Consider the following 15,416-nt stretch of genomic DNA (forward strand, 5'->3'; position numbering starts at 1 on the left):
TTTTTTCCTGAATATATTCAGGAAAAAACGCATACGCCCTTTTTGGCCAACCGCATCATTGTCCACGTTCTGGCGCTTTTCATGTGCTATCGGGGCCATTCCGATGTACCCGTTGACATCCGTTTCCTGCAGTTCTGCCTTGCGTTCAGCGCCTCTTCGTAGCCTGACCTCAATATATTTTGGGGCGATAGTTATCGTTTAGAACTCTGCAGGTTTGGGAAGTGCAGTGCCCCTGAGCTCCATTTCCCAAGTCGCTTTTTTGTGAGTGGGACGCAACACGGCTGGATGGCTTCACGCCCTATTGTCGATCCGGGGTGGCAGGCTGAACCGCTGGTGAATTCTTCTTCGTGATGGGAAATGAGAGTGACATGTGCCCGACCAAACACCTCCAGCGAGTCTCTCATTGGTTCCCCCTCTTGCAGTTCATCCTGCGGACAAATTGCAGACGGTACGAAAGAGGCATGGAAAGGCGCCGAGTCTCCAAGTGGGGAGATTGTTAGTAAGGGGGCCTGAATGGAGAACACGAGCACCAGGAGATGAAAACTGAGGTGAGTTTCAGAAAGCTTTCCCGATCCCACGGTGTAGCATCCGCTGGGTTTCCAATGAGTGCTTTCGCTGTCGGAAGATTGCGTTGAACCTGGAGAGTTGGGACCCATGGAATGGGGAGCACGCAGGATTCCTTTCAAGGGTCTGCATTTGCTTTCCCAACCTCACCAATCGTCTCAGCCCCAAGAGTGTCCAGCCTTATGTCTTCTGCCGCTGGGGCTGTAGATGTGGTCAATCCTGGTTGCATGCCAGTCCCTGAACGCATTTTGGAAGAATTTCTCTCTGTTTTGCCCTGCTTGTTTCTTCTTTATGTTGGAAATGTATCCTCAGAATGGGTCTGAGCTGATTTTCCCTGCTGGTTTTAGGCCGCTTTACACACACTTGATGCACTTACACAGAGATATCAAGACTTAGCTTTTAAGATGCTTACTAGTCGGATAGATACTTGTGCGATGAAGAGGGTCTGGTGAGTCCAGTTGATTGAGCAAGGAGTAGGTCGTGTCCATTCCATATTCGGTTTTCGGAAGGGTATCTGTGCTCATTTCAAACTCGAGTTTTATGCGTCACCCCACCTCACCTTTCCCCTGAAGCAGGCATAAGTGTGTTTTCTAAAAGCGTGACTCTGTTCTGTTTGGGGATTCAGTGCATGGGGAGCGATTTTTACATTCCCTCGATAAGTGATATCATAAGTTTCTTTTTTTGTGGGACTTATTTCACTGAGGATGATCGTACCTAAATCCACTCAGGATGCTGCTACCAGCCTCATGACGTGGATTTCATGGCTGAGTGACACTCCATTGGACCTACGTAGCACCACTTGTCCACTTGTCCACTTGTCTTTGTCCACTTGTCCACTCGTCTTTGTCCACTTGGCTCTTTCCTGGGATATGAAACGTGTACCGGAGTGGAGGTTCTTGTCAAGACAGCAGCCCTCAACTTTGGGTCCCTGTGTCTGGTTGATTTTTTCATTTTCCCAAGGTCAACGCCCATGTGTGGAAGTGCCCTTTGCTCTGTGGTTCTGTGTTTTACATGGTTTGGGAAAGAGGATACACTTGTGAAGATTGGCTGTTGGCCATTGACATCCCGCCCATCAGCTTAACAAGGCTCCCTTGACTCCGTGGGCTGTCCTGCCTTTCTGGTTTTTAGACTTTTTTCGCCTGGCCCTTTTGCCCCGGGGGGGGCGAGAGATTTCTTTGTAGTGCTGATTTGCTCTCCCAGGTTGCTTGGTTGGCCAAAAAGGGCGTATGCGTTTTTTCCTGAATATATTCAGGAAAAAACGCATACGCCCTTTTTGGCCAACCGCATCATTGTCCACGTTCTGGCGCTTTTCATGTGCTATCGGGGCCATTCCGATGTACCCGTTGACATCCGTTTCCTGCAGTTCTGCCTTGCGTTCAGCGCCTCTTCGTAGCCTGACCTCAATATATTTTGGGGCGATAGTTATCGTTTAGAACTCTGCAGGTTTGGGAAGTGCAGTGCCCCTGAGCTCCATTTCCCAAGTCGCTTTTTTGTGAGTGGGACGCAACACGGCTGGATGGCTTCACGCCCTATTGTCGATCCTGGGTGGCAGGCTGAACCGCTGGTGAATTCTTCTTCGTGATGGGAAATGAGAGTGACATGTGCCCGACCAAACACCTCCAGCGAGTCTCTCATTGGTTCCCCCTCTTGCAGTTCATCCTGCGGACAAATTGCAGACGGTACGAAAGAGGCATGGAAAGGCGCCGAGTCTCCAAGTGGGGAGATTGTTAGTAAGGGGGCCTGAATGGAGAACACGAGCACCAGGAGATGAAAACTGAGGTGAGTTTCAGAAAGCTTTCCCGATCCCACGGTGTAGCATCCGCTGGGTTTCCAATGAGTGCTTTCGCTGTCGGAAGATTGCGTTGAACCTGGAGAGTTGGGACCCATGGAATGGGGAGCACGCAGGATTCCTTTCAAGGGTCTGCATTTGCTTTCCCAACCTCACCAATCGTCTCAGCCCCAAGAGTGTCCAGCCTTATGTCTTCTGCCGCTGGGGCTGTAGATGTGGTCAATCCTGGTTGCATGCCAGTCCCTGAACGCATTTTGGAAGAATTTCTCTCTGTTTTGCCCTGCTTGTTTCTTCTTTATGTTGGAAATGTATCCTCAGAATGGGTCTGAGCTGATTTTCCCTGCTGGTTTTAGGCCGCTTTACACACACTTGATGCACTTACACAGAGATATCAAGACTTAGCTTTGAAGATGCTTACTAGTCGGATAGATACTTGTGCGATGAACAGGGTCTGGTGAGTCCAGTTGATTGAGCAAGGAGTAGGTCGTGTCCATTCCATATTCGGTTTTCGGAAGGGTATCTGTGCTCATTTCAAACTCGAGTTTTATGCGTCACCCCACCTCACCTTTCCCCTGAAGCAGGCATAAGTGTGTTTTCTAAAAGCGTGACTCTGTTCTGTTTGGGGATTCAGTGCATGGGGAGCGATTTTTACATTCCCTCGATAAGTGATATCATAAGTTTCTTTTTTTGTGGGACTTATTTCACTGAGGATGATCGTACCTAAATCCACTCAGGATGCTGCTACCAGCCTCATGACGTGGATTTCATGGCTGAGTGACACTCCATTGGACCTACGTAGCACCACTTGTCCACTTGTCCACTTGTCTTTGTCCACTTGTCCACTCGTCTTTGTCCACTTGGCTCTTTCCTGGGATATGAAACGTGTACCGGAGTGGAGGTTCTTGTCAAGACAGCAGCCCTCAACTTTGGGTCCCTGTGTCTGGTTGATTTTTTCATTTTCCCAAGGTCAACGCCCATGTGTGGAAGTGCCCTTTGCTCTGTGGTTCTGTGTTTTACATGGTTTGGGAAAGAGGATACACTTGTGAAGATTGGCTGTTGGCCATTGACATCCCGCCCATCAGCTTAACAAGGCTCCCTTGACTCCGTGGGCTGTCCTGCCTTTCTGGTTTTTAGACTTTTTTCGCCTGGCCCTTTTGCCCCGGGGGGGGGCGAGAGATTTCTTTGTAGTGCTGATTTGCTCTCCCAGGTTGCTTGGTTGGCCAAAAAGGGCGTATGCGTTTTTTCCTGAATATATTCAGGAAAAAACGCATACGCCCTTTTTGGCCAACCGCATCATTGTCCACGTTCTGGCGCTTTTCATGTGCTATCGGGGCCATTCCGATGTACCCGTTGACATCCGTTTCCTGCAGTTCTGCCTTGCGTTCAGCGCCTCTTCGTAGCCTGACCTCAATATATTTTGGGGCGATAGTTATCGTTTAGAACTCTGCAGGTTTGGGAAGTGCAGTGCCCCTGAGCTCCATTTCCCAAGTCGCTTTTTTGTGAGTGGGACGCAACACGGCTGGATGGCTTCACGCCCTATTGTCGATCCGGGGTGGCAGGCTGAACCGCTGGTGAATTCTTCTTCGTGATGGGAAATGAGAGTGACATGTGCCCGACCAAACACCTCCAGCGAGTCTCTCATTGGTTCCCCCTCTTGCAGTTCATCCTGCGGACAAATTGCAGACGGTACGAAAGAGGCATGGAAAGGCGCCGAGTCTCCAAGTGGGGAGATTGTTAGTAAGGGGGCCTGAATGGAGAACACGAGCACCAGGAGATGAAAACTGAGGTGAGTTTCAGAAAGCTTTCCCGATCCCACGGTGTAGCATCCGCTGGGTTTCCAATGAGTGCTTTCGCTGTCGGAAGATTGCGTTGAACCTGGAGAGTTGGGACCCATGGAATGGGGAGCACGCAGGATTCCTTTCAAGGGTCTGCATTTGCTTTCCCAACCTCACCAATCGTCTCAGCCCCAAGAGTGTCCAGCCTTATGTCTTCTGCCGCTGGGGCTGTAGATGTGGTCAATCCTGGTTGCATGCCAGTCCCTGAACGCATTTTGGAAGAATTTCTCTCTGTTTTGCCCTGCTTGTTTCTTCTTTATGTTGGAAATGTATCCTCAGAATGGGTCTGAGCTGATTTTCCCTGCTGGTTTTAGGCCGCTTGACACACACTTGATGCACTTACACAGAGATATCAAGACTTAGCTTTTAAGATGCTTACTAGTCGGATAGATACTTGTGCGATGAACAGGGTCTGGTGAGTCCAGTTGATTGAGCAAGGAGTAGGTCGTGTCCATTCCATATTCGGTTTTCGGAAGGGTATCTGTGCTCATTTCAAACTCGAGTTTTATGCGTCACCCCACCTCACCTTTCCCCTGAAGCAGGCATAAGTGTGTTTTCTAAAAGCGTGACTCTGTTCTGTTTGGGGATTCAGTGCATGGGGAGCGATTTTTACATTCCCTCGATAAGTGATATCATAAGTTTCTTTTTTTGTGGGACTTATTTCACTGAGGATGATCGTACCTAAATCCACTCAGGATGCTGCTACCAGCCTCATGACGTGGATTTCATGGCTGAGTGACACTCCATTGGACCTACGTAGCACCACTTGTCCACTTGTCCACTTGTCTTTGTCCACTTGTCCACTCGTCTTTGTCCACTTGGCTCTTTCCTGGGATATGAAACGTGTACCGGAGTGGAGGTTCTTGTCAAGACAGCAGCCCTCAACTTTGGGGTCCCTGTGTCTGGTTGATTTTTTCATTTTCCCAAGGTCAACGCCCATGTGTGGAAGTGCCCTATGCTCTGTGGTTCTGTGTTTTACATGGTTTGGGAAAGAGGATACACTTGTGAAGATTGGCTGTTGGCCATTGACATCCCGCCCATCAGCTTAACAAGGCTCCCTTGACTCCGTGGGCTGTCCTGCCTTTCTGGTTTTTAGACATTTTTCGCCTGGCCCTTTTGCCCCGGGGGGGGGCGAGAGATTTCTTTGTAGTGCTGATTTGCTCTCCCAGGTTGCTTGGTTGGCCAAAAAGGGCGTATGCGTTTTTTCCTGAATATATTCAGGAAAAAACGCATACGCCCTTTTTGGCCAACCGCATCATTGTCCACGTTCTGGCGCTTTTCATGTGCTATCGGGGCCATTCCGATGTACCCGTTGACATCCGTTTCCTGCAGTTCTGCCTTGCGTTCAGCGCCTCTTCGTAGCCTGACCTCAATATATTTTGGGGCGATAGTTATCGTTTAGAACTCTGCAGGTTTGGGAAGTGCAGTGCCCCTGAGCTCCATTTCCCAAGTCGCTTTTTTGTGAGTGGGACGCAACACGGCTGGATGGCTTCACGCCCTATTGTCGATCCGGGGTGGCAGGCTGAACCGCTGGTGAATTCTTCTTCGTGATGGGAAATGAGAGTGACATGTGCCCGACCAAACACCTCCAGCGAGTCTCTCATTGGTTCCCCCTCTTGCAGTTCATCCTGCGGACAAATTGCAGACGGTACGAAAGAGGCATGGAAAGGCGCCGAGTCTCCAAGTGGGGAGATTGTTAGTAAGGGGGCCTGAATGGAGAACACGAGCACCAGGAGATGAAAACTGAGGTGAGTTTCAGAAAGCTTTCCCGATCCCACGGTGTAGCATCCGCTGGGTTTCCAATGAGTGCTTTCGCTGTCGGAAGATTGCGTTGAACCTGGAGAGTTGGGACCCATGGAATGGGGAGCACGCAGGATTCCTTTCAAGGGTCTGCATTTGCTTTCCCAACCTCACCAATCGTCTCAGCCCCAAGAGTGTCCAGCCTTATGTCTTCTGCCGCTGGGGCTGTAGATGTGGTCAATCCTGGTTGCATGCCAGTCCCTGAACGCATTTTGGAAGAATTTCTCTCTGTTTTGCCCTGCTTGTTTCTTCTTTATGTTGGAAATGTATCCTCAGAATGGGTCTGAGCTGATTTTCCCTGCTGGTTTTAGGCCGCTTGACACACACTTGATGCACTTACACAGAGATATCAAGACTTAGCTTTTAAGATGCTTACTAGTCGGATAGATACTTGTGCGATGAACAGGGTCTGGTGAGTCCAGTTGATTGAGCAAGGAGTAGGTCGTGTCCATTCCATATTCGGTTTTCGGAAGGGTATCTGTGCTCATTTCAAACTCGAGTTTTATGCGTCACCCCACCTCACCTTTCCCCTGAAGCAGGCATAAGTGTGTTTTCTAAAAGCGTGACTCTGTTCTGTTTGGGGATTCAGTGCATGGGGAGCGATTTTTACATTCCCTCGATAAGTGATATCATAAGTTTCTTTTTTTGTGGGACTTATTTCACTGAGGATGATCGTACCTAAATCCACTCAGGATGCTGCTACCAGCCTCATGACGTGGATTTCATGGCTGAGTGACACTCCATTGGACCTACGTAGCACCACTTGTCCACTTGTCCACTTGTCTTTGTCCACTTGTCCACTCGTCTTTGTCCACTTGGCTCTTTCCTGGGATATGAAACGTGTACCGGAGTGGAGGTTCTTGTCAAGACAGCAGCCCTCAACTTTGGGGTCCCTGTGTCTGGTTGATTTTTTCATTTTCCCAAGGTCAACGCCCATGTGTGGAAGTGCCCTATGCTCTGTGGTTCTGTGTTTTACATGGTTTGGGAAAGAGGATACACTTGTGAAGATTGGCTGTTGGCCATTGACATCCCGCCCATCAGCTTAACAAGGCTCCCTTGACTCCGTGGGCTGTCCTGCCTTTCTGGTTTTTAGACATTTTTCGCCTGGCCCTTTTGCCCCGGGGGGGGGCGAGAGATTTCTTTGTAGTGCTGATTTGCTCTCCCAGGTTGCTTGGTTGGCCAAAAAGGGCGTATGCGTTTTTTCCTGAATATATTCAGGAAAAAACGCATACGCCCTTTTTGGCCAACCGCATCATTGTCCACGTTCTGGCGCTTTTCATGTGCTATCGGGGCCATTCCGATGTACCCGTTGACATCCGTTTCCTGCAGTTCTGCCTTGCGTTCAGCGCCTCTTCGTAGCCTGACCTCAATATATTTTGGGGCGATAGTTATCGTTTAGAACTCTGCAGGTTTGGGAAGTGCAGTGCCCCTGAGCTCCATTTCCCAAGTCGCTTTTTTGTGAGTGGGACGCAACACGGCTGGATGGCTTCACGCCCTATTGTCGATCCGGGGTGGCAGGCTGAACCGCTGGTGAATTCTTCTTCGTGATGGGAAATGAGAGTGACATGTGCCCGACCAAACACCTCCAGCGAGTCTCTCATTGGTTCCCCCTCTTGCAGTTCATCCTGCGGACAAATTGCAGACGGTACGAAAGAGGCATGGAAAGGCGCCGAGTCTCCAAGTGGGGAGATTGTTAGTAAGGGGGCCTGAATGGAGAACACGAGCACCAGGAGATGAAAACTGAGGTGAGTTTCAGAAAGCTTTCCCGATCCCACGGTGTAGCATCCGCTGGGTTTCCAATGAGTGCTTTCGCTGTCGGAAGATTGCGTTGAACCTGGAGAGTTGGGACCCATGGAATGGGGAGCACGCAGGATTCCTTTCAAGGGTCTGCATTTGCTTTCCCAACCTCACCAATCGTCTCAGCCCCAAGAGTGTCCAGCCTTATGTCTTCTGCCGCTGGGGCTGTAGATGTGGTCAATCCTGGTTGCATGCCAGTCCCTGAACGCATTTTGGAAGAATTTCTCTCTGTTTTGCCCTGCTTGTTTCTTCTTTATGTTGGAAATGTATCCTCAGAATGGGTCTGAGCTGATTTTCCCTGCTGGTTTTAGGCCGCTTGACACACACTTGATGCACTTACACAGAGATATCAAGACTTAGCTTTTAAGATGCTTACTAGTCGGATAGATACTTGTGCGATGAACAGGGTCTGGTGAGTCCAGTTGATTGAGCAAGGAGTAGGTCGTGTCCATTCCATATTCGGTTTTCGGAAGGGTATCTGTGCTCATTTCAAACTCGAGTTTTATGCGTCACCCCACCTCACCTTTCCCCTGAAGCAGGCATAAGTGTGTTTTCTAAAAGCGTGACTCTGTTCTGTTTGGGGATTCAGTGCATGGGGAGCGATTTTTACATTCCCTCGATAAGTGATATCATAAGTTTCTTTTTTTGTGGGACTTATTTCACTGAGGATGATCGTACCTAAATCCACTCAGGATGCTGCTACCAGCCTCATGACGTGGATTTCATGGCTGAGTGACACTCCATTGGACCTACGTAGCACCACTTGTCCACTTGTCCACTTGTCTTTGTCCACTTGTCCACTCGTCTTTGTCCACTTGGCTCTTTCCTGGGATATGAAACGTGTACCGGAGTGGAGGTTCTTGTCAAGACAGCAGCCCTCAACTTTGGGGTCCCTGTGTCTGGTTGATTTTTTCATTTTCCCAAGGTCAACGCCCATGTGTGGAAGTGCCCTTTGCTCTGTGGTTCTGTGTTTTACATGGTTTGGGAAAGAGGATACACTTGTGAAGATTGGCTGTTGGCCATTGACATCCCGCCCATCAGCTTAACAAGGCTACCTTGACTCCGTGGGCTGTCCTGCCTTTCTGGTTTTTAGACTTTTTTCGCCTGGCCCTTTTGCCCCGGGGGGGGGGGCGAGAGATTTCTTTGTAGTGCTGATTTGCTCTCCCAGGTTGCTTGGTTGGCCAAAAAGGGCGTATGCGTTTTTTCCTGAATATATTCAGGAAAAAACGCATACGCCCTTTTTGGCCAACCGCATCATTGTCCACGTTCTGGCGCTTTTCATGTGCTATCGGGGCCATTCCGATGTACCCGTTGACATCCGTTTCCTGCAGTTCTGCCTTGCGTTCAGCGCCTCTTCGTAGCCTGACCTCAATATATTTTGGGGCGATAGTTATCGTTTAGAACTCTGCAGGTTTGGGAAGTGCAGTGCCCCTGAGCTCCATTTCCCAAGTCGCTTTTTTGTGAGTGGGACGCAACACGGCTGGATGGCTTCACGCCCTATTGTCGATCCGGGGTGGCAGGCTGAACCTCTGGTGAATTCTTCTTCGTGATGGGAAATGAGAGTGACATGTGCCCGACCAAACACCTCCAGCGAGTCTCTCATTGGTTCCCCCTCTTGCAGTTCATCCTGCGGACAAATTGCAGACGGTACGAAAGAGGCATGGAAAGGCGCCGAGTCTCCAAGTGGGGAGATTGTTAGTAAGGGGGCCTGAATGGAGAACACGAGCACCAGGAGATGAAAACTGAGGTGAGTTTCAGAAAGCTTTCCCGATCCCACGGTGTAGCATCCGCTGGGTTTCCAATGAGTGCTTTCGCTGTCGGAAGATTGCGTTGAACCTGGAGAGTTGGGACCCATGGAATGGGGAGCACGCAGGATTCCTTTCAAGGGTCTGCATTTGCTTTCCCAACCTCACCAATCGTCTCAGCCCCAAGAGTGTCCAGCCTTATGTCTTCTGCCGCTGGGGCTGTAGATGTGGTCAATCCTGGTTGCATGCCAGTCCCTGAACGCATTTTGGAAGAATTTCTCTCTGTTTTGCCCTGCTTGTTTCTTCTTTATGTTGGAAATGTATCCTCAGAATGGGTCTGAGCTGATTTTCCCTGCTGGTTTTAGGCCGCTTGACACACACTTGATGCACTTACACAGAGATATCAAGACTTAGCTTTTAAGATGCTTACTAGTCGGATAGATACTTGTGCGATGAACAGGGTCTGGTGAGTCCAGTTGATTGAGCAAGGAGTAGGTCGTGTCCATTCCATATTCGGTTTTCGGAAGGGTATCTGTGCTCATTTCAAACTCGAGTTTTATGCGTCACCCCACCTCACCTTTCCCCTGAAGCAGGCATAAGTGTGTTTTCTAAAAGCGTGACTCTGTTCTGTTTGGGGATTCAGTGCATGGGGAGCGATTTTTACATTCCCTCGATAAGTGATATCATAAGTTTCTTTTTTTGTGGGACTTATTTCACTGAGGATGATCGTACCTAAATCCACTCAGGATGCTGCTACCAGCCTCATGACGTGGATTTCATGGCTGAGTGACACTCCATTGGACCTACGTAGCACCACTTGTCCACTTGTCCACTTGTCTTTGTCCACTTGTCCACTCGTCTTTGTCCACTTGGCTCTTTCCTGGGATATGAAACGTGTACCGGAGTGGAGGTTCTTGTCAAGACAGCAGCCCTCAACTTTGGGGTCCCTGTGTCTGGTTGATTTTTTCATTTTCCCAAGGTCAACGCCCATGTGTGGAAGTGCCCTTTGCTCTGTGGTTCTGTGTTTTACATGGTTTGGGAAAGAGGATACACTTGTGAAGATTGGCTGTTGGCCATTGACATCCCGCCCATCAGCTTAACAAGGCTACCTTGACTCCGTGGGCTGTCCTGCCTTTCTGGTTTTTAGACTTTTTTCGCCTGGCCCTTTTGCCCCGGGGGGGGGGCGAGAGATTTCTTTGTAGTGCTGATTTGCTCTCCCAGGTTGCTTGGTTGGCCAAAAAGGGCGTATGCGTTTTTTCCTGAATATATTCAGGAAAAAACGCATACGCCCTTTTTGGCCAACCGCATCATTGTCCACGTTCTGGCGCTTTTCATGTGCTATCGGGGCCATTCCGATGTACCCGTTGACATCCGTTTCCTGCAGTTCTGCCTTGCGTTCAGCGCCTCTTCGTAGCCTGACCTCAATATATTTTGGGGCGATAGTTATCGTTTAGAACTCTGCAGGTTTGGGAAGTGCAGTGCCCCTGAGCTCCATTTCCCAAGTCGCTTTTTTGTGAGTGGGACGCAACACGGCTGGATGGCTTCACGCCCTATTGTCGATCCGGGGTGGCAGGCTGAACCGCTGGTGAATTCTTCTTCGTGATGGGAAATGAGAGTGACATGTGCCCGACCAAACACCTCCAGCGAGTCTCTCATTGGTTCCCCCTCTTGCAGTTCATCCTGCGGACAAATTGCAGACGGTACGAAAGAGGCATGGAAAGGCGCCGAGTCTCCAAGTGGGGAGATTGTTAGTAAGGGGGCCTGAATGGAGAACACGAGCACCAGGAGATGAAAACTGAGGTGAGTTTCAGAAAGCTTTCCCGATCCCACGGTGTAGCAACCGCTGGGTTTCCAATGAGTGCTTTCGCTGTCGGAAGATTGCGTTGAACCTGGAGAGTTGGGACCCATGGAATGGGGAGCACGCAGGATTCCTTTCAAGGGTCTGCATTTGCTTTCCCAACCTCACCAATCGTCTCAGCCCCAAGAGTGTCCAGCCTTATGTCTTCTGCCGCTGGGGCTGTAGATGTGGTCAATCCTGGTTGCATGCCAGTCCCTGAACGCATTTTGGAAGAATTTCTCTCTGTTTTGCCCTGCTTGTTTCTTCTTTATGTTGGAAATGTATCCTCAGAATGGGTCTGAGCTGATTTTCCCTGCTGGTTTTAGGCCGCTTGACACACACTTGATGCACTTACACAGAGATATCAAGACTTAGCTTTTAAGATGCTTACTAGTCGGATAGATACTTGTGCGATGAACAGGGTCTGGTGAGTCCAGTTGATTGAGCAAGGAGTAGGTCGTGTCCATTCCATATTCGGTTTTCGGAAGGGTATCTGTGCTCATTTCAAACTCGAGTTTTATGCGTCACCCCACCTCAGCTTTCCCCTGAAGCAGGCATAAGTGTGTTTTCTAAAAGCGTGACTCTGTTCTGTTTGGGGATTCAGTGCATGGGGAGCGATTTTTACATTCCCTCGATAAGTGATATCATAAGTTTCTTTTTTTGTGGGACTTATTTCACTGAGGATGATCGTACCTAAATCCACTCAGGATGCTGCTACCAGCCTCATGACGTGGATTTCATGGCTGAGTGACACTCCATTGGACCTACGTAGCACCACTTGTCCACTTGTCCACTTGTCTTTGTCCACTTGTCCACTCGTCTTTATCCACTTGGCTCTTTCCTGGGATATGAAACGTGTACCGGAGTGGAGGTTCTTGTCAAGACAGCAGCCCTCAACTTTGGGGTCCCTGTGTCTGGTTGATTTTTTCATTTTCCCAAGGTCAACGCCCATGTGTGGAAGTGCCCTATGCTCTGTGGTTCTGTGTTTTACATGGTTTGGGAAAGAGGATACACTTGTGAAGATTGGCTGTTGGCCATTTACATCCCGCCCATCAGCTTAACAAGGCTCCCTTGACTCCGTGGGCTGTCCTGCCTTTCTGGTTTTTAGACTTTTTTCGCCTGGCCCTTTTGCCCCGGGGGGGGGGGGGGCGAGAGATTTCTTTGTAGTGCTGATTTGCTCTCCCAGGTTGCTTGGTTGGCCAAAAAGGGCGTATGCGTTTTTTCCTGAATATATTCAGGAAAAAACGCATACGCCCTTTTTGGCCAACCGCATCATTGTCCACGTTCTGGCGCTTTTCATGTGCTATCGGGGCCATTCCGATGTACCCGTTGACATCCGTTTCCTGCAGTTCTGCCTTGCGTTCAGCGCCTCTTCGTAGCCTGACCTCAATATATTTTGGGGCGATAGTTATCGTTTAGAACTCTGCAGGTTTGGGAAGTGCAGTGCCCCTGAGCTCCATTTCCCAAATCGCTTTTTTGTGAGTGGGACGCAACACGGCTGGATGGCTTCACGCCCTATTGTCGATCCGGGGTGGCAGGCTGAACCTCTGGTGAATTCTTCTTCGTGATGGGAAATGAGAGTGACATGTGCCCGACCAAACACCTCCAGCGAGTCTCTCATTGGTTCCCCCTCTTGCAGTTCATCCTGCGGACAAATTGCAGACGGTACGAAAGAGGCATGGAAAGGCGCCGAGTCTCCAAGTGGGGAGATTGTTAGTAAGGGGGCCTGAATGGAGAACACGAGCACCAGGAGATGAAAACTGAGGTGAGTTTCAGAAAGCTTTCCCGATCCCACGGTGTAGCAACCGCTGGGTTTCCAATGAGTGCTTTCGCTGTCGGAAGATTGCGTTGAACCTGGAGAGTTGGGACCCATGGAATGGGGAGCACGCAGGATTCCTTTCAAGGGTCTGCATTTGCTTTCCCAACCTCACCAATCGTCTCAGCCCCAAGAGTGTCCAGCCTTATGTCTTCTGCCGCTGGGGCTGTAGATGTGGTCAATCCTGGTTGCATGCCAGTCCCTGAACGCATTTTGGAAGAATTTCTCTCTGTTTTGCCCTGCTTGTTTCTTCTTTATGTTGGAAATGTATCCTCAGAATGGGTCTGAGCTGATTTTCCCTGCTGGTTTTAGGCCGCTTGACACACACTTGATGCACTTACACAGAGATATCAAGACTTAGCTTTTAAGATGCTTACTAGTCGGATAGATACTTGTGCGATGAACAGGGTCTGGTGAGTCCAGTTGATTGAGCAAGGAGTAGGTCGTGTCCATTCCATATTCGGTTTTCGGAAGGGTATCTGTGCTCATTTCAAACTCGAGTTTTATGCGTCACCCCACCTCAGCTTTCCCCTGAAGCAGGCATAAGTGTGTTTTCTAAAAGCGTGACTCTGTTCTGTTTGGGGATTCCGTTCATGGGGAGCGATTTTTACATTCCCTCGATAAGTGATATCATAAGTTTCTTTTTTTGTGGGACTTATTTCACTGAGGATGATCGTACCTAAATCCACTCAGGATGCTGCTACCAGCCTCATGACGTGGATTTCATGGCTGAGTGACACTCCATTGGACCTACGTAGCACCACTTGTCCACTTGTCCACTTGTCTTTGTCCACTTGTCCACTCGTCTTTGTCCACTTGGCTCTTTCCTGGGATATGAAACGTGTACCGGAGTGGAGGTTCTTGTCAAGACAGCAGCCCTCAACTTTGGGGTCCCTGTGTCTGGTTGATTTTTTCATTTTCCCAAGGTCAACGCCCATGTGTGGAAGTGCCCTATGCTCTGTGGTTCTGTGTTTTACATGGTTTGGGAAAGAGGATACACTTGTGAAGATTGGCTGTTGGCCATTGACATCCCGCCCATCAGCTTAACAAGGCTCCCTTGACTCCGTGGGCTGTCCTGCCTTTCTGGTTTTTAGACTTTTTTCGCCTGGCCCTTTTGCCCAGGGGGGGGGCGAGAGATTTCTTTGTAGTGCTGATTTGCTCTCCCAGGTTGCTTGGTTGGCCAATAAGGGCGTATGCGTTTTTTCCTGTTTTTTCCGTTTTTTCAGGAAAAAACGCATACGCCCTTTTTGGCCAACCGCATCATTGTCCACGTTCTGGCGCTTTTCATGTGCTATCGGGGCCATTCCGATGTACCCGTTGACATCCGTTTCCTGCAGTTCTGCCTTGCGTTCAGCGCCTCTTCGTAGCCTGACCTCAATATATTTTGGGGCGATAGTTATCATTTAGAACTCTGCAGGTTTGGGAAGTGCAGTGCCCCTGAGCTCCATTTCCCAAGTCGCTTTTTTGTGAGTGGGACGCAACACGGCTGGATGGCTTCACGCCCTATTGTCGATCCGGGGTGGCAGGCTGAACCTCTGGTGAATTCTTCTTCGTGATGGGAAATGAGAGTGACATGTGCCTGACCAAACACCTCCAGCGAGTCTCTCATTGGTTCCCCCTCTTGCAGTTCATCCTGCGGACAAATTGCAGACGGTACGAAAGAGGCATGGAAAGGCGCCGAGTCTCCAAGTGGGGAGATTGTTAGTAAGGGGGCCTGAATGGAGAACACGAGCACCAGGAGATGAAAACTGAGGTGAGTTTCAGAAAGCTTTCCCGATCCCACGGTGTAGCATCCGCTGGGTTTCCAATGAGTGCTTTCGCTGTCGGAAGATTGCGTTGAACCTGGAGAGTTGGGACCCATGGAATGGGGAGCACGCAGGATTCCTTTCAAGGGTCTGCATTTGCTTTCCCAACCTCACCAATCGTCTCAGCCCCAAGAGTGTCCAGCCTTATGTCTTCTGCCGCTGGGGCTGTAGATGTGGTCAATCCTGGTTGCATGCCAGTCCCTGAACGCATTTTGGAAGAATTTCTCTCTGTTTTGCCCTGCTTGTTTCTTCTTTATGTTGGAAATGTATCCTCAGAATGGGTCTGAGCTGATTTTCCCTGCTGGTTTTAGGCCGCTTTACACACACTTGATGCACTTACACAGAGATATCAAGACTTAGCTTTTAAGATGCTTACTAGTCGGATAGATACTTGTGCGATGAACAGGGTCTGGTGAGTCCAGTTGATT

Source organism: Kogia breviceps, unplaced genomic scaffold (assembly GCF_026419965.1).
Source record: "Kogia breviceps isolate mKogBre1 unplaced genomic scaffold, mKogBre1 haplotype 1 scaffold_49, whole genome shotgun sequence".
Lineage (NCBI taxonomy): Eukaryota > Metazoa > Chordata > Mammalia > Artiodactyla > Physeteridae > Kogia > Kogia breviceps.